The following is a 19,917-nucleotide window of genomic DNA, read 5'->3' on the forward strand; positions in this document are numbered from 1 at the left end:
TTGGAAGAAACCCGCCCGGCACTTGGCATGTTTATTACAGAGCGTTTTGCACATTCTAATTTTTTCTGTAAGTAGTTATTTTATTTGAGATGGTTGCATTTACATATAGTCATTATTAGATATTTCTGTTTATATTTCGGAATATTGTAGATTTTGCATTTGCAATAAATGCAGTGAGTGAGGCTCCTTTTGATTGACAGCCCTCTACCCCCCTGCAGCTGCCACGTGTCACGTGAGTCATCACGCAACAGGCCGTCCGACGCGCTGACTTCACTGGCATGAGGACTCGAAACGTCAACTTTGTTCTTCTCCGCCAATGCTGCCAGACCTGCTGAGTTTTTTTCAGGTATTTTTTTTGTTTTGGATTTCCAGCATCCGCAGTTTTTTGTTTTTATGACTTCACTTCGTTCTCAGAGGTCACTCAGATGTCGAGCCGAGCCGCCTTAGGAACAGCCCAGTTAGGATATCGGAGCGATGATGATTGCGGCTTTATCGGGTTCGTGGTGCTGCTGAGGGCGGGGGCCAGGCCGACAGAGGCTGGCCTGGGCCTGGTCTTGGGCCTGGGCCTGGCGCCGGTCCGAGCGGTACCTCATCCAATTTCTGGCTGCGGTGGTTGTGAACCCGTGACCCTGGGCTCTGTGAGGTCAGTGACTAAGGACAGTGGCCTAGCGCTATCAGGAGAAACAGGAGGGTGTTCAGCCCCTCGGGTTTGTACCACCAGAGGATCGTGGCCGATTTTAGATACAACTCCATCCACCAGCTTTTGCTCGTTATCCCTTAATCCCATCGCAGATGACACGAAAATTGGTGGGGTGGTAAATTGTGAGGAGGATAGCCTTAGATTACAGGGGGATATAGACGAACTGGTCAGATGGGCTGATCAGTGGCAAATGGAACTTAATCCGGATAACTGTGAGGTAATGCACTTGGGCAGGACCATCAAGGCACGGTAATACATGATGAATGGTAGGTCCTACCGGGGGCCCTGGGAATTGCTGAGGATCATAGGGACCTTGGTGTGCATGTCCACACCATTAAGATATAGGAACAGGTAGATAAGGTGGTTAAGAAGGCATATGGAATACTTGCCTTTATTAGCCAAGGCATAGAATATAAGAGCGGGGAGATTATGCTGGAACTGTATAAAATGCTGGTTAGGCCACAGCTAGAGTATTACGTGTAGCTCTGGAATCTTCATTATAGGAAGGATGTGATTGCACTGGAGAGAGTCCAGAGGAGATTTACCAGAACGTTGCCTGGGCTGGAGAGTTTTAGTTATGAGGATAGATTGGAGTTACTTTCCTTGGAGCAGAGGAGAGTGAGGGGGGACATGATTGAGGCGTATAAAATTATGAGGGGCATAGATAGGGTAGACAGGAAGGAACTTTTCCCCTTGGTGAAGGGAGCAATAACCAGGGCACATAGATTTAAGATAAGGGGCAGGAAGTTTAGAGAGAATGTGCGGAAGAGTTTCTTTCACCCAGAAGGTGGTGGGAATCTGGAACTCACTGCCTGAAAGGATGGTAGAGGCAGAAACCCTCATTACATTGAAGAAGCATCTGGATGTGTACTTGCGATGCAATGGCATACAAGGCTGTGGGCCTATTGCTGGAAAATGGGATTAGAATAGTTAGGCACTTGTTGCAGACTCGATGGGCTGAAGGGTTTTTTCTGCGCTGTAGACCTCTGTGACTCTGGCCGCTTTGGTTGGTAAATGTCTCCTGATCTCAGGTTCAGGAGGAGAGTGGGAGAGGAGGGGACAGGAGGTGAGAACGGGACGGCGAGTTACTTGGGGCCTCCTGTGGTTTCCTGGGAATTTCATCCTCTCACATCCGTGTATCAGTTCAGCTTATGTCTTCTTGATCCTCTGCCATCAACCAGTGTAATAGACCTTGGCTTGAGCCCAAAGTTACACAGAATCATAGAATGATGAGACAGTGCAGAAGGAGGCCATTGTGCCTGTGCCAACTTCCTGAGAGTGATCCAATTTGTCCCAATTCCCTGCCTTGCCCCATAAAAATTTAAATATTCATCTCATACCCTAATAGAAGTTACTGTTGAATCTACTACCACCACCATTTTGGGCAGTACATCACAACTCATAAGAACTAATTATGTAAAAAAAAAAAATCATCTCCCCAAATTAAATAATTTTCCTTTGATGTTCAGATTGATTTTTGGGAGATGGAGAAGTTGGCAGTTGTGGATTCAGGAGTAACGGGAAATGATCTTTGGGACTGTCCTTTCTCTGTTGCAACAATTCTCTCTGCTTATTTCAGTTGTTCCCATTTGTGTCTATGAATTGACAGGCAGAATCTGTGAACTCCACTGCTGCTGTAACCCCAACTTTATCTCCACAGACATCAGTGCCTTTGCTTTCTTTGGCGGGCAGCAAACCGTAAGTGTCTTTAAGTGTGTTACTACATTAGCTCTGAGATTGGCAACGCCTCAATTTTAGCATTATCTACCTCATATTCAAATTCCTTCATGGTTTTGCATCTCCCATATCTTTGCAAACTCCTCAAGCCTTACAACCTCTCAAGATCTCTGAGTTATACCAATTCTGGCTTTCTTTGCATCCCCAGTTTCTTTTGCTCCACCCATTAACTTTATGCTTTCAGCTGTTAAGGACCTAACCTCTTTGATTTCCTCCCTAATTTTCTCCTGCCATAAAACATACCACATTGTCTAAGTTTTTGGTCATCTCTTTTCATAGTAATTGTAGAAATTTACAGCATGGAAGGAGGCCATTTAGTCCACTGTGACTGCACTGGCTGACATGTAACTATCCAGCCTGGGTTCCGTTTCTTGCTCTTGGTCCGTACCATGTATAACATTTTGCAATCCCTGTAGAGATTAAGAAATGAAAGCAACCAAATTTGCTGATCGACACTATCGGGAGGGAGAAAGGCAATTGACAAGATTTCACCTTCTTTGAGTTTTTTTTTAACAATCAAACAAAAATCAACATAAATTAAATGCACATTAACAGGCAATCATAGTGGATATATATTATGAATTTTAAAAACCAGTTATAATCAAGGTTAGTCTCCGAAAGTCCACTCAGCATATATGGCCACCATTTTCAGCCACAAAGCCCTTCAAGACTGATATTTCTCAATTAGTGTTCCAGCTCCTTTCCTGCAAGAAATTAGCCACAGATTCTCATCCAACATCAACTTCCACTCAACCCTGATTCCATGGATACAGTCTGCAACAGAATCACACAGTTCTCCAGAACCATCTCAGCTCTGTTCGCATCACTCTTGGTTGGATGTATCCATCAGAATCACCTTTACCCGAAATGTCAGAAACAACCTCATGAACTGTGTGGCCGAGTTTGGTCACAGTACAGAAACAACAGCATCCGTCTTATTTTTCTTATTCCCCTTTTGCAACTGCACTACCAACTCCTTCTCCTGAAAAATCTGCTACGTGGACCCGGTTTCATGCCAGCTGGGATCACATAACAAAAAATGAAGTATGTACATGCATTCCAGCAGATGTTTGGAGTCCTGCAGTGTGTGCACTCCCAGTGGCCCGAGCTCTGCAAATTCAAAGCATCTGCAAGCTGTTTCTTCTTCTTTCTATGTGGCATGGCGCCTGGCGAAGACACCCCACCTTGCACCAACCCCAGGTTCAGGCCTTGCTGCTGCTACACTCTCTGGGGCTCCTGGCCTAACTTTGCTCTGACTGGGCCCCATGGGTCTATTTTGACTGTCAGACAATACATACATCTCACTACACTCTCTGGGAAAACAACTAATGTTGCACCATTGTTTAAAGAGGTAGAGAGGCATAAATCTAGATTTGACAGGCTGGTAAGCCTAATTTCACTCGATCAGGGGAATTGCTGGAAAACAATTCTGAGAGACAGGATCAAACTTCTTTTAGATCAATACAGAGTAGATCCTGAAGGGGTTCTACTTTGGCACCTCTCCCGAACTCCCAGTGCCTCTACCCCATCAGCGCTGTTCACTCAAACTTCGAGAACTGCGGATTCCATCTGCAGTTTCAGCACGTCGGATCCAAGCACTTTTAAAATGTTCTGAGAGTTTCTGCCTCCACCACCCTTTCCTGCAGTGCCTTCCCGATCATGCCTTCCCCTCCAGACCTTCTAACTGTTACCCTGAAATAATGTCCCTGGTTATTGACCCCCAACAGCAATGCCAATGAATTGGCCTTCCCATTGAGATCCCTCCGGCCCCTCCGTTCCAAAATTAACAATTGTGGACTATCCAATCTTTCCTTTTTCACTACAATTCTCCAGTTCTCAACCCTGACCCCACTGGAAACAGCTTCCAGTCACAAAACCTCTTATGAACCATTATCCTTTGCTTCTTGCTCTGAACCAACTTACCACTTTGCCTTGGATCCCATGGGCTTTTACTTTTGTGATGGGTGTAGCATGTGGGATCTCATCAAAAGCCTTGCACTAATCCATAGAGGTTACATTAAATGCACTACCTTCATTGACGCTTCTTGTTACCATCTCAAAAAGTTGAATCATGGTAGTCTATGCTGATTTTGATTAATCTGTATCTTTTTAACAGAAGATTCCTCTCAATGTTTTCCAGTAATTCCTCCACCCGCCTGTAATATCTAGATCTATGCCTTTCTCCCTCTTTAAATAATGGTATAACATTAGCCGTTTTCCAGTCCATCACACCTGCTCCCCCACTCTTCCGAACTCTGCTGCTTTCTGTGGTCCACTCCTTGGGTTGGGGGAGGGGGGTGAACTGTTCCCCAAGTCACTGAAAACATCACTTTCAAATTCCCAACTGTCTGATGCTTGTCCCTCCATTCACCATAATATTTCTGCAGCTACCAATCTGCTCAACTGCCGCCTTAGCTCTTCAATGCCCTCCTCCCCACTAATAACCATTAATCTCTCTGATCCTGATCCTCCCACCCCGTCCAGTAAGACCCTCTTCTCCACTCCCTTACATTCGAGGGACGAAGATTCAATTGATTATGATGGGCAACTGGTTTAAGTATCTACAGTGGAGCGGGTTGGATAAGCTGGATAGGGGAAGTGGACCTGAGGCGCTAGATAGAGGAAATGGGCCCAAAGAGCTGAATGGCTTCCTCCAGTTCCTAATGTTCAGTCATGTCCTGTGTCAGACTATCTAATCAAACTCAAATTACTTTCAGTTTTGCTTGTTTAATCATCAAACCCCTTGTTCGGTTCACTTCCCTGGCAACTGATAAAGCAACTCACGATATTTCTCTAATTGGATAGTTTACAATATTTGGAATGTTACTTTTGGCAGCAATTAATTTTCCCAGAGAATCTCCAACCTGGAGTCTGCTGACTGACACACTATATTTTTATTCCAAGTAGACACAAATATATCATCCAACCAATCAGTATGGAGGCATCTGAGTAAACAGGAATATTTCCTCCCAGCACTGGCCACAGCTTGTGGACCCAGAAATAGTTCCTCTTGGAATGGAAAGGATGCTCCACAAACTGTTCATCACAGGTTGTTGAGAGAAGCAGCAATAATTGGACTGATATTGCTGGTCCTTCTCTGTGCACGGGTTTCTGTAGGTGGGTAGCAGGGTCTGAGAGGGTCTCAGTGCTAAGCTGGGTACAGGGCATTAATCCTCAGTCAGCAAGTAATGATGGAGAGCAACCAGGTGGGTGGGAAGTCACCACCCACCCTATTCCACAGGTCACTATCTTAAATAATTAATAGGACACAATAATTAGTTGGATACTGAGAAGCTTGGAGGAGCAGAGAGGCCTTGCATTGAAGGCCCACGTATCCCTGAAGGATGCCCAACAGGTAGTTAAGTTGGTAATGGGGTCAGATGGGTTCTCAGTGCCAGGCTGGGTTCTGGGGCATTGAGAACTAGAGGGCAAAGATTTAAGGTAATGGGCAAAAGAGGCAAAGGCGATACGAGGAAAAACCTTTTCAAGCGGCAAGTGGTTAGAATCTGGAATGTGGTGGAGGCAGGTTCATTTGAGGCACTCGAGAGAGTTGGATTATCATCTAAAAGGGAGAACGTGCAGGGTTACTGGGAGAAGACTGGAGTGGCACGAGGTAAATTGCTTCTTCAGAGAGCAAGTACAACATGATGGGCTGAATGGCTCCTGTGCTGTAACCCTTCTGTGATTTGATGATTAACTCTCGGTCAGTGGGTAACAGGGTCTCGGATGGTCTTGATGCCACGCTGGTTACTGGGGCATTAATCTCCAGTCAGTGGGTAATGGGACCAGAGAGGGCCTCAGACCAGACTGGGTACTGGGACTGGAAAGTAGAGGAAGAACATAGGGGACTGAGGGACAGTGACAAGGGGTTGCAGTGGAGAGAGAGAGATGTGTGGGGAGCATAAAACCGGGGATAGGAAATTGACTTCCAAGAACATGTTCTGCCAATCATTTAGATCCAGGCTGACCTGCACCTCAGCTTCATTTACCTGCCTTCCCTTCAGATCCTTTGATACCTAATAAAAAAATCTATCTCGCGTTTGAGAGCTTCAGTTGACCCCAGCATTCTCATTGAGGGAGCGAATTCCAGATCTCCACTATCCTTTGTGTGAGAGGCCCATCCTAACTTCACTACTGAATGACCCAGCTCTAGTTTTAAAATTATATCCCTTGCTCTGGGCACCCTCACCAGAGGAAGTAGTTTCTCCCTCTCTAAATGGCATTAACATTTGAAAAAGCTCAATCAGTTCACCCCTTAATATAAATTTAGGGAATACAAGGTCAGTTTATAAAAACCTGTCCTCATCAGTTAATCCACTAAACCCTAGTATCATCCCAGCCAATCTGAGCTGCACCACTTCTTCCTGAGATGCGGTATCCAGAACTGAATGCAGGTCAGCAGGTGGCAGATAATTGAAGGTTTATATCATAGTAACATGGCATTGTAACTCGATCCCTCATAAAACTCAGCTTCCAACCATTTGTATTCAGTCATAAAGGCCAAAATTCCATTACACATGGGTTAATTTACTTGTGTTGAGGTTTATTTACAGGGGCTCTGTTGTGCTGGGGTTTAATTGTGTTGGTGCGTGGGACTCTGGGTTCATGTCATGGTTTCTCCGTGTGTGGGGTTGTTGCTTTGGGCTCATGTTCTCATACCTCTCTGTGGAGATTGGTGTTTTGGGGTTTATGCCTTGATGTCTGTTTGTTTTTTAGGCTATCATAATGACTCCAATTCCTGGTCTTCCGCAGTTTATCGTTGCTGGTTATGTGGACGGAGTACAGATTGTTCACTGACAGCAATCGGAAGCAGATGATTCCTTGGCAACAGTGGGTGGCGGAGGGCACGGGCCCTGAGTATTAAATGAAACAGACACAGGAGGCTTGGGTCTGGGAAGACCTGGGGAAAGAAGATAAAGGGATTGCTATGACCCGAACAACCAGACGGGTGGTGAGTCATCACCTTCTCTAACGCACAAGACACCACTCCTCTGAGCAGGCGAGAGGGTTATTCACTGAAAACTGGGATCCTTATAATTGGGATCAGATTCCCGTTTTGACTGAAAGATTCGCTGTTTCTACATGTGAGGGATTATATTGGAACCGGGGAGGGGAGGTGTCAGATGTAGGGTATTGTAATATTGGTTTAGGCGTGTGATGGGGTCAAAGGAGGATTAGCAGCAATTGCAACCCTTCCTCCATTCCCACCTCCCCCCTCATAACCTCCTTAGCGCTAGCCTCTCGCTCCCTCCCCACCTCCCCTCTCGCTCCCCCCCGCCTCCCCTCTCGTTGCCCTCCATCCTTTACCTCGCTTCATTCTTCCCTGATGAGCTGCTCACTCCTCCCCCTCATCTTTCTCTGTTCTCAGGAGCTTCATCTGATTCTGATTGTTTGATTGACAGCTCAGTATGGGGCCTTTCTGGGGCTGGGATTTTCTTGGCTTTCTGTGCTTGATCAACAGTGGGTAGTGGGGGAGCAGTGTGTCTATAGATCGGGACTTGAATGTTTTGGTGTTTGACAGTGAAGGGTGGGCAGTGTTGTTTATGTCGGGTGGTGTCTGATTGATAGCTGAGGAATTAAGCAATGTCTGTGGGACTGAGTTTGATTGAGATAGTTTGTGGTGGTGTCTCTGTGGGTCTGGATTTGATTGAATGGGTGTGTTTGTACCATGCTGTGTGGGTCGGGCCTCTGTGGACCTGGTTTTGATTGGCTTAGCATGATTGATTGACAGTGAAGTGAGGGTGGTCACTCAGATTTGGGTCTGCTTGGTTGATTGTGTGTTTGATTGGAGTGGGCATGGTCTAGGTGGGTCTGAGTTTGGTTGGCTGGGTATTTTTGATTCACAGAAAAATATGGTAAGTAACGCTGTGGTGGGGTCTGAATGGCCGGGTGTATATTTGATGTTTTTTGGATGGGTGCGGTCTATAAACATGGGTTTCATCGGCTGGTTGTCTTTGACAGTGAAGTTTACTGAAATGGTGATTGAGGTGTATGGGGGACTGACAGTCGGTGAGTTAGGGAGTTTAGAGGGTGTCTGTGAGACAGGCTCTGATTGGCACTGTGCATGTTTGATTGATAGGGATCCACATACTGCAGGTGATGTATGGCTGTGAGATATGGGATGATAATACCACAAAAGCACTGGAACAGTGTGCCTGAGATAGGAGGGATTACTTCAGCTTCAACAAGCAGCACATGGTGTGGGAAACGACTATACGATGGGCACAGGTCATCAAGCAGAATTGCGACAAGGACAAAGCTTATAACTAGTGGAGGAAGAATTATCTGGAGAAGAGCTGCATAAAGTGGCTCAAGAAATACCTGAAGTCTGGAGAGCGAAAATGGAGGTGCAGTGAGTGATGGGGGACTGACAGTCGGTGATTGAGGCGGGTGTGGGGGGGGGGGGGAGGTGACTGAGAGTTGATGATTGAGGGGAAGGGGGACCTGAGGGCTGGTGAGTTAGTTGGGGACCAAGAGACCAAGAGTGAATGACAAGGAGAGGGCAGAGTGATTAAGTTAGAGAGAGGGACTGAGAGTTTCTGAGTGAGGGCCAGGATGGGAACAGGACTGAATCTCTTGCCAAATCCCCAGTTTAGGAGGGCTTCTACCATTCTCTGGGGTCAGGATCTGATCTCCAGTTTAATGGGCTGGGTAGCTCGGATGGACTTGGACTCTGATCTGCTTTACACTCTCTCAGTCACTTCTCAAGTGATTCTTTCTGTGAACAAAGCATCAGTCACTGACCCAACTCTCTTGCCTTGTCACTGACTTTTATCTTTGTGATACTGAAATCACTTTTGCGAAATGGCGAGCCGATCGTGGACACGTATTCCACTGGCATCCTGCTCAACCACATTAGCACCTACCAGCTCAGGAGGTGGGCTCATATCGAGTTGGAGGACAGCACTACAGATTCCTGTCAGTATGCGCACAGCAGCAGAGGAGTAGAGACCAGAGTTGCGGTAAGAGGAACAGTGACTGCAGGGACAGCGTCTGTCAGTACAGTTCAAAGATGTTTGTAATCACCTCTCATTGTACCTTCCAAAATTAATAAGAAAAGCGCTTCGATATTTCTCCAGTCTGCCTCGAAATCTGATCCTCAATCTCCCTCCCACTATTTGGTGACCTGCATTAATTCCGACCTCTTGAACATCCCTGCTTTTCATTGCTCTCCCATTGGTAGATCTGCCTTCAGCAGCCTAGGTCCTAAGTTCTGCAGTTCCCTCCCTAAGCCCCTCACCCATTTGGGGAGGTGATGGTATAGTGGTAGTGTCACCGGACTGGTGATCCAGAGGCCTGCACTAATGCTCTGTGGACAAGAGTTCAAACTGCACCATGGCAGCTGGTGGGATTTAAATTTAATTAATAAATCAGGAATATAAATACACAAATCTAGTCTTAATAATGGTGATATGTGAAGCTCCTCAGGACACTTTATATCATTAAAGGCATTATATGAGTATAAATTGTTATAATATGCACCAGGCAGTCAACGGCTCCTCTTGTTTCCGTCTTTGAGTCCTCCAGAGCATCACTTCTTTCCATTGCTGTAACAGTATCTTTGATCAAAACTGCCACCCCCTTTTTCCTGTCCCTAAAAACCTCCTACCTCCCATCACTCTTCTTCCATTAACCTATTTGAGACTAGCCTGGGGATTAATCATTTGTATGGGTGATTAGAAATTATTTTGGAATGATGTACAACCCCAGTATCTGCAAACAAGCAAGAACCTGCTTTTATTTAGCTCTTATTAATGTTGATAAACATCCAAAACTGCTTCAGAGGAATGTAGCCAAATCACATTGAACCTTTGTAACCTACAACCTACATCTTATCAGACCACTCATCACATCACAGATTCTAATCTAATTCAATCTTGCATTTGGCTTTGGTACAATTGCTTCTGAATGAGCAGCAACTATGGTTATTCATTTATCTCCTCCTCATTTTCTCCACAGATGGGATATTCCAGGTATCCCAGGATCTCCAGAGGGAACAAATTGGGGTTTGATTGTTGGAGTTGTTGCTGCCATTGTTCTGATTGCTTTTATCATTGGTGTGGCTGTGTGGAAGAGAAGAGGTAAGAAATGAGTAGAGGGCCTGTCACTCTCAGCTTTGAGCAGTTTTAAACATTACAAACAACAGACTTCTCCTAGCCATGTGGTAATCTCACACCAGTCCAGTGATGTAGAGGGAGTGAGTGGACCGAGGATTCGTATGAAGCATGAAGGGAATGACAGTCCTGTACAGAGATAGAACTGGAAATTGGACAAGGGATTGGACAAGGGGAGAGAGAACGGAGTCAAGATGGCAAGAAATGAGTTCTGTGGGGCAGGAACAGGCTGACACGATCGGTCTGCCGGGACAGTCCTATTTGTGGATTTTGGGTAGGAGGTAGAAGCGGGCCATCCGAGGTTGGGAGACGATGAGGTTGGAAGCTGTGGAAGGAAGATCTCCAGAGCAGTTGAGGTCAGTAACAGTCCTGCAAACAATGGCTTGATGATCAGTGGTGGGGCCATGGTCCAGGGGGAGGTAGGAGGAAGTGTCCATACCCCACCACTGAACATCAAGCCATTGTTTGCAGGACTGTTACTGACCTCAACTGCTCTGGAGATCTTCCTTCCACAGCTTCCAACCTCATCGTCTCCCAACCTCGGATGGCCCGCTTCTACCTCCTACCCAAAATCCACAAATAGGACTGTCCCGGCAGACCGATTGTGTCAGCCTGTTCCTGCCCCACAGAACTCATTTCTTGCCATCTTGACTCCGTTCTCTCTCCCCTTGTCCAATCCCTTCCCACCTACATCCGTGATTCCTCTGACATCCTACATCATATCAACAATTTCCAGTTCGCTGGCTCCAACCGCTTCCTCTTCACCATGGACGTCCAATTCCTCTACACCTCTATCCCCCACCGGGATGGTCTGATGGCTCTCTGCTTCTTCCTCGAATAGAGGCCCGAACAATCCCCATCCACCACTACTCTCCTCCATCTGGCTGAACTTGTTCTCTCACTGACAGTTTCTCGTTCAACGCCTCTCACTTCCGCCAAAGAAAAGGTGTGGCTATGGGTACCCGCATGGGCCCCAGTTATGCCTGTCTCTTTATGGGGTATGTGGAACATTCCTTGTTCTAGTCCTACTCTGATCCCCTCCCACAAACAACTCTTTCTCCGGTACATCGATGATTGCTTCGGTGCTGCTTCATGCTCTCATCTGGACCTGGAAAAATGTTTTAATTTTGCTTCCAATTTCCACCCCTCCATCATTTTCACATGGTCCATCTCTGACACTTCCCTTCCTTGACCTCCCTGCCTCAATTTCTGTTGATCGACAATTATCATTACAAGCCTACCGCCTCCCACAGCTACCTCGACTACAGCTCCTCACACCCCACTTCCTGTAAGGACTCCATCCCATTCTCTCAGTTCCTTCGCCTCCGTTGCATCTGTTCTGATGATGCCACTTTCAAAAACAGTTCCTCTGACATGCCTTCCTTCATCCTTAACTGAGGTTTTCCACCCATGGTGGTTGACAGGGCCCTCAACCGCGTCCAGCCCATCTCCTGCGCATCTGCCCTCACACCTTCCTCTCCCTCCTAGAACCATGATAGGGTCCGCCTTGTCCTCACTAATCACCCCACCAGCCTCCACATTCAAAGGATCATCGTCCGCCAACTCCAGCATGATGCCACCACCAAACACATCTTACCTTCACCCTCCTGGCGGCATTCCACAGGGATTGTTCCTTCCAGGACACCCTGGTCCACTGCTCCATCACCCCCTACACCTCATCCCTGTCCCCTGGCACCTTCCTATGCAACCGCAGAAAGTGCAACACCTGCCCCTTTACTTCCCCTCTCCTCACTGTTCAAGTGCCCAAACACTCCTTTCAAGTGGAGCAGCATTACACTTGCATTTCCCTCAATTTAGTCTACTGCATTTGTTGCTCCCAATGTGGTTTCCTCTAGATTGGAGAGACCAAATGCAGACTGGGTGACCGCTTTGCGGAACACCTTCGGACTGTCCGTAAGCATGACCCAGACCTCCCTGTCGCATGCCATTTCAACACTCCACCCTGCTCTTGTGCCCACATGTTCGTCCTTGGCCTGCTGCATTGATCCAGTGAAGCTCAACGCAAACTGGAGGAACAGCACCTCATCTTCCGAATAGGCACTTTACAGCCTTCCGGACTGAATATTGAGTTCAACAATTTTAGATCATGAACTCTCTCCTCCCTCCCCACCCCTTTTCCGATCCCCCTTTTTTCCAATAATTTATATAGATTTTTCTTTTCCCACCTATTTCCATTATTTTTAAATGTATTTCCATCCATTGTTTTATCTCTACCTTTTAGCCTATTTTGATCCCTTCCCCCCACCCCACCCCCATTAGGGCTATCTATACCTTGCTCGTCCTGCTTTCTACCCTTATTGTCATCTATTAGCACATTCCTTAGATAACATCTTTGTGTTTTTGCCTATGACATCTTTTGGCTCTTTCCACCCATCACTGGTCCACTATCCAGCTCTACTTGTCCCACCCACCCCCCCCCCCCCCCTTAAACCAGTTTATATTTCACCTCTTTTCTATTTTTCCTTAGTTCTGTTGAAGAGTCATACGAACTCGAAGTGTGAACTGTATTCCTCTCCGCAGATGCTGTCGGACCTGCTGAGTTTTTCCAGGTATTTTCACTTTTGTTTTGGATTTCCAGCATCCGCAGATTTTTGCTTTTATCTTACTTTATTCTCTCATTCTTTTTCTTGTTTTCTCAACGTTTGGCAGCAATTTGCTAGTTTCTAAGGTACTCCCTATCCTCCAACTTACTACTATTGTTTGTGACATTGTAAACCTGTTCTTTCTAAATTAATATTCTTACCTTTAATAAGCCAGGGATGGATTTTCTTGCTGAGTTTTATTTTTTAATGGAGTGGATTTTTGTCGGAACATTTGAATTGTTTCTCTTAATGTTTACCAAATGTATTGCCGTATATTTTAGTCGATTTACCAATCAACTGTTGCAACTCTCCTCTCGTAGAGAGGTATTTGCTTCAAATTTAAGATTCTTGCTTGGGATTAGTGTATGTAACTTTCAAACTAAATATGGAATTCAATTGTATTATGGTCAGTTTTATCCAGCAGATCTTTTACTGTGAGATTACAAATTGACCCTCCCTCACTTTTCAGTTATAGATCGAAGCTAATTTCATCCTGAGTTGGTTCCACAACTTTATTGTGCATTTCACAAACTCATGTGCCAGACCACCTTTGCTCCAGTCCAGATGAAGAAAAGGAATTCCTACAATTATATTGCTTTTGTTACAAGGTCATTATTTATTTGTTAATTCTTTGTCCAGTGCTATAGCTACTGTTTGGGGGCCAAAAAAGTCTGCTCTTTCACCCTATTTGTTCTAAAGTCTGACCTTCAGAGCCGAGATCCTTTCTCAATAATGCCTTTATGATCAGGGATAATCCTTTTTCCATTCTGGCTGCCTTTCTGAAATGGTGTGTACCCTGGAATATCACTCTGTTCTAATGAAAGGTCAGAGACCTGAAACATAAACTCTTTTTTTCTAACCGTAGATGCTGTTAGACTTGCTGAGTATTTGAAATAGTCTTTTGATAGTACAGAACTTGAGTATTGCTGAAAAAAACACACATACTGTCAAAGCTTTCTGTCTCGCATTCTTCAGGACAATTTGCAAGAATACCAAATTACAAAGGGAAAAACAATTTATACTGCATTAGGAGACAGATGATGATACACTTCAAAAAGAAAAACTGTGTGGAAAAGGAATGCCCCTAGTAAAGGATGATGTAAGGGCATTTTGTTTTTATTTTTGATTTCCAGCATCAGCAGCATTTCGTTTTATTTTGCTTTTGAGTAACTGACTGTGATTTGAATAACTGAAGGTGAAGTTATGGAGGTGGACATAGGCTGCAGGGTTTGATCAGATAAAATTACTTTTGTAATTGCTGCCTTAAAGCTTGGGGCAGCTACCAGAAAAGCTCAGTAAGAAAAGACCAGTCTAGATCTTCTCACCAGAGTACATCGAGAGGCTGGAACCCATGTAAAAACCCCATGGTTTAGGTGCACCAGAGAATTTTTGAACTGAAATTTCAATGTGAATGTGACCTGTAAGTATTGTATATATGACCTGTAATTATAAGTTGAGACAACTCAGTGTCTTGTAATGTACTGAAAGGAATTAAATTGCATTGCACTTTATATTGAATTTTGTACTTTTGCAAATTTTATGAATAAAGTACATTTATAGCCATAAAATGGAAAAACCTGCCTACAGCACGATGGTGAATGTTCTCTATAGAATATCAGGATTAACAGCCACGAGAAGATGAAAATCAGTTTCACAGAATTATTCAATCGCCCAAATATAAAGGAAAACAGAATGACCTCCAACCCCAGTAGTGCCTCAGAATCTATATTAAATATGATGTTATACATAGAACAGCTCTAGGCATGAAAGGGAACATGTTGAGGGAGTGTAAAGTGAGAGTTCAAACTCCAGTTGCTTGGTGGTACAGAAGTTTAATAGTGCTGAAAGTAGAGATATATTGCCAAACTCTTAAGACTTATTGTTTACTGTTAACCTGACTTGCATTCTTCACTGTTCACTGTTAATCTGATTTACACCATTAACCTTTGTTTTATTTCATTCGGAGATGAAGTAGGAAACCAGACACAGCCCTTAATTATTAATAGAATTATTTACAGAGTTCAACATTACAAGTATCTGCCACTTCCATAACCAACACTGTGTTGCAGAGGTCGGTCTTTATGTGCTCAGGTACTTAATGCCCTTCATCTGTATATCCTTAATCTTTATTTGTTGTGGTATACTCTATAAATGTCTTTTGGAAGTTCATGTACATCATGTCAACCACTCCACTCTCATCCCTCTGTAACTTCATCAAAAATCTGAATCTGGGACCTAGAGATGTTTTGCAGCCAAGGAAATTAAGGGATATGGAGCAAGGCCAGTCAATGCTGGTGGATCAAAAATCAGCCATGATCCTATTGAATGGAGGAAAAAGCTCAAAGGATTGAATGTTCTCATCTTGATGCTGCGATCCTGCTGACAGCACTCACATCACCACCCTCAGTCACTGTGACCTTATATCGAACAGGGCACAGGGTCATAGCCACCACCAGGACCTGGAGTTAAAGGAGCTGCCAATGACCAACTCTTATGAAATAAAGTAGGTAACATTTTGACAATCAGGCCAAGAAAAGGTGGGATGGGTGGGTGGGTGAATGGGGAGGTGGTTGGAAGGGGCATGCTGGCTACCAACTGAGAGGGATTTGGGGAGCTGGTCAGATGGGACAGAAATGGGCTGGGGGTGAAGGCAGTTGTTTGGTGGTGAGTGTGAGAGCTAGTGGGGGAGAGTGTTTCTGGTGACCATAAGAGCGGGGAGGAGAGGGGAATGGGGTTGGAGGTGGTGTGAAATACTCAAAACCTACAACTTATCTTGTAGTCACAACATTATCATCTCCCTGCTGGCCAACTCATGGGCTTGCAGTCCTGCTCTAAGCACTCTACCGAGGCTCCCAGGCTGGTTGCCCTAGAAATACGGGATAAAAGGCATCTCTTAAGGGACAAACATTCAAAATGAGGGACACTCTCCACTTGCCTGGATGAGTGCAGGTACTGTGCACTGCTTTTTTATAATTCTCTTTGAGTACAAACCCTACAATATTCTGAAAAATAAAGAAAGATGATGAAAAGGAATAATCTGTAAATGCAGTAATCTCAAATAAAAACCAATCTTCAGAAAAAAGCTGAGAAAAATAAATACAACAATCTGAAATAAAAATGTGCTAACTACCATAAAGCAGCTGTTTAACCTTTTGTCGATCATTCATGGGATGTGGGCACCGCTGACTAGGCCAGTATTTGTCCATTCCTAATTGCCCCTGAGAAGGTGGTGGTGAAGTGCCTTCTTGAACTGATGCAGTTCATGTAGTGTAGGCACATCCACAGTGCTGTTAGTGAAGGTGTTCCAGGATTTTGACCCAGTGACAGAGGAAGTTCCAGGATTTTGACCCAGCGACAATGAAGGAATGACGATCTAATTCCAAGTCAGGATGGTATATGGCTTGGAGGGGAACTTCCAGCTGATTGTGTTCACATATATCTGCTGTCCTTGTCCTTATGGATGGTAGAGGTCGTGGGTTTGGAAGGTGCTGTCTAAGGATGCTTGGTGAGTTCCTGTAGTGTGTCTTGTAGATGGTACAGACTGCTGCCACTGTGTGTTGGTAGTGGAGGGAATGTGTTCGTGGATGGGTTGTCAATCAAGCTGGCCGCAATGTCCTGGATGGTATCAAGCTTCTTGAGTGTTGCTGGAGCTGCACTCATCCAGGCAAGTGGAGAGTGTTCCATCATACTCTTGTCTTGTGCCTGTAGATGGTGGACAGGCTTTGGGGAGTTAGCAAGTGAGTTATTCACCCCAGTTTTCCTAGCCGCTGACACGCTATTGTAGACAAATTATTTATGTGGCCAGTCCAGTTCAGTTTCTGGCCAATGGTAACCCCCAGGATGTTGATAGTGGGGGATTCAGCGATGATAGTGACATTGAATGCTGAGGCAATGGTTAGATTTCCTCTTGTTGGGGAATGTCACTTCCTGGCACTTGTGTGGTGCAAATATTAATTGTCACTTGTTAGCTCAAGCCTTGATATTCTCCAGGTCTTGACCATCAGCATCCTGTTGCGACTGTTAGATGCTGATGACTCTTCCAACTTTAGGTATGAAATGAGCAAAATATTTGAATGTAACTCTTTTTTTCAATGCCAATGGAGCTGTATGAAATAAAGCAGCAACGGACGCAGTGGGACCTGACTGTTGCAGCAAATTCGAGAGAGCTGTCCAAGTATCCAATAGCCAGAGTGAGTGTCACCATAGGTAAGAAACTGATATTTTTTTAAAAATCTTACATGTGCTCCAGCTTTTGGACTGAAGAAATAAGAAATAGGGGCAGGAGTAAATCATTGGGCTTATTCAGTCTGCTCCGCCATTGAACAAGATCATGGTTGATCTAATTATTGCCTTAACTCTACTTTCTTGCTTGTCCCCCATAATCCTTCACTACTTTCTTGCTTGTCCCCCATAATCCTTCACTCCATTATAGATTAAAAAGCTATCTAACTCAGCATTCAATATATTCAATGACCACGCTCTAGTGTTCTCTGGGGGAGAAAGTTCCAATGATTAATGACATTCAGAGAAAAGAAATTGCTTATCTCAGTCTTGAATGGAAGACCCTATATTTTCAAACCAGATTCTCCCAGAATGGGAAATATCCTCTTAGTATCTGCCCTGCAAAGCCCACTCAAAACTTTATATGTTTTGGTAAGAACACTTCTTCCTGTCAACTCTAATGAGTATAGACCCAACCTGTTTAACTTTTCCTCATAAATTAATCCCCTAATCCCAGGAATCAACCTGGTGAACCGACCCTGAACTGCTTCCAATGCAAATATTACCTCCTTAAGAAACAATGTGAAAACTGTACACAATAATCTAGGTACACTTTAACCAACGCACTGTATATTTGTAGCAAGACATCCCTACTTATACACTCTTACCTGCTTTGCAAGAAAGGTAAACATTCCATTTGTTTTCATAAATACTTGCTGTACCTGCGACCTAACTTTTTTTTTGATTCAGGTACAAGGGCACCAGATCCCGCTATATTGCAGCATTCCGTAGTCTCTCTCCATTTAAACAATATTCTACTTTTCTATTTTTCGACCAACTGGACAATCAAATTATACTCCATCTGCCAATTTCTTTTTACCCACTCACCTATTCTGTCCACAACCCTTTGCAGACCATTTGAATCTCCTCACAACTTGCCTTACAACATATCTTTGTGTCGTCAGCAAATTTAGCTAAATTACAATCAGTCCGTTCATTCACGTCATTAATGTAGGTTGTAAATTGTTGAGGCCCCGGCACTGATCCCTGCAGTACCCCATAAGTTCCACTTTGCCAACCTGAAATTGCCTATTTATCCTGACTCTCTTTTTCCTGTTAGTTAATCAATCGCCCATTGCTACTAATATGATACCCACAACTGTCAATGTGCAGATGACCGTTTAAATGACAACTTACCTAATGCCTTTTGGAAATCCAAATACATTACATCTACTAATCCTCCTTTATCCACCCTGTTTGTCACTTCCTCAAAGAACTCGAATAAATTTGTCGAACATTATTTCCATTTCACAAAACCATGTTGGCTCTGTCTGATTGTATTATGGCATTCTAAAGGTCCTGCTACTACCTCCTTAATAACGTATTCTAGCATTTTCCAGATGACCTGAAGACCCGAATCCATTTACTCCTTTATGGTCCCTAGTTTCTCACCGCTAAGCAAACATGTACCTGATTTCTCCCCTGCAATATATGTTTTTTTTTTTGTGTAATTCGCCACGTTCTTGTTGTCCTTCCCATTCTGTCTCTCGTGTACGCACACTGCCCGAGTAATCCAACGAGTCGAATCCTCCAGTCCTTCCTATTGGTAGCCTTTCAAATCTAAAATATGGAATGAATCCGGAAAATGGTAGAAGATTATAAATGAATTATCTTATTGTGATTCTAACAGCAATAACTTGCATTTATAAGGCACAATTACCGTGGCATCTCGGGATCGGATCATGTCAGCTTATAAATATGATTAATATCGTGATCCTTACAGATTGTATGTCTAGCAGTGTGCTAGTCCTGAATAAATGTGTGTGTAATCGGGTAATATTTCTCAACTTAGTTGTGTATAGCTATAATTTGTATAAATGTACTTAGGAGTGATTGAAAGTAAGAGAGAAATAAATATGAAGAAAAAATAATTTAGAAAGAATGCTGACCCATATAAGTAAATCTCTAACCCCAGAGTCGTGAAATGTATTTTCATGCAACACAAAAAATTGAAATTATAACCAAATGATCACAATTATTTCCATTGTATTTACAATATTGGCAGCTTGAAAACACCGTTCCCTGGTGGTCTAGTGGTTAGGATTCGGCGCTCTCACCGCCGCGGCCCGGGTTCGATTCCCGGTCAGGGAAGTCTGCTGTTTAAGTCAGAGCTGAGCTTGTCATATTGACTGTTATAGTATCGCTTAAATGTTTTCACCACTGTTCATTTACAACATTTTGCTGCACACTGAAGAAAATGCTTCCTAAAAGGCCAAAGATTTTCCGAAGCTAGTCACGGCTGTAATAAAAACTGAAGTTTTTGGAAAAACTCGACGAGTCTGACAGCATCTGTGGAGAGAAAGACAGAGTTAACGTTTTCGGACACGAAACGATAACACACTCTCTTTCTCTCCACAGATGCTGTCAAGCCTGTTGAGTTCTTCGAGCATTTTTTTGTTTTTGTTTCGGATTTCCAGCATCCGCAGTATTTTGCCTTTATCTAAGTGCTAGTAAAAAAACCTCAGCAGGTCTGGCAACATCT

The 19,917-nt window shown here is 44.2% G+C and overlaps 1 long non-coding RNA gene and 1 other non-coding gene across 5 annotated transcripts; both read left to right on the top strand.

The window, feature by feature from the left end:
* On the top strand, positions 1-14,665 carry LOC121291885. Of its 4 annotated transcripts, none has more exons than XR_005946104.1 (5): positions 1-67; positions 219-346; positions 7,154-7,388; positions 10,397-10,518; positions 13,624-14,665. It is a non-coding gene; the product is annotated as an uncharacterized LOC121291885 (long non-coding RNA). The 4 variants fall into 4 exon arrangements; XR_005946105.1 differs by lacking the exons at positions 1-67; positions 219-346 and adding exons at positions 364-643; positions 2,310-2,398; XR_005946106.1 differs by lacking the exons at positions 1-67; positions 219-346 and adding exons at positions 364-643; positions 2,361-2,398.
* Positions 14,666-19,454: 4,789 nt separating this feature from the next.
* trnae-cuc lies at positions 19,455-19,526 on the top strand. The gene has a single exon. It is a non-coding gene; the product is annotated as a tRNA-Glu (tRNA).
* Positions 19,527-19,917: the final 391 nt, after the last annotated feature.

Source organism: Carcharodon carcharias, chromosome 19 (genome assembly GCF_017639515.1).
Source record: "Carcharodon carcharias isolate sCarCar2 chromosome 19, sCarCar2.pri, whole genome shotgun sequence".
Classification (NCBI taxonomy): Eukaryota; Metazoa; Chordata; class Chondrichthyes; order Lamniformes; family Lamnidae; genus Carcharodon; species Carcharodon carcharias.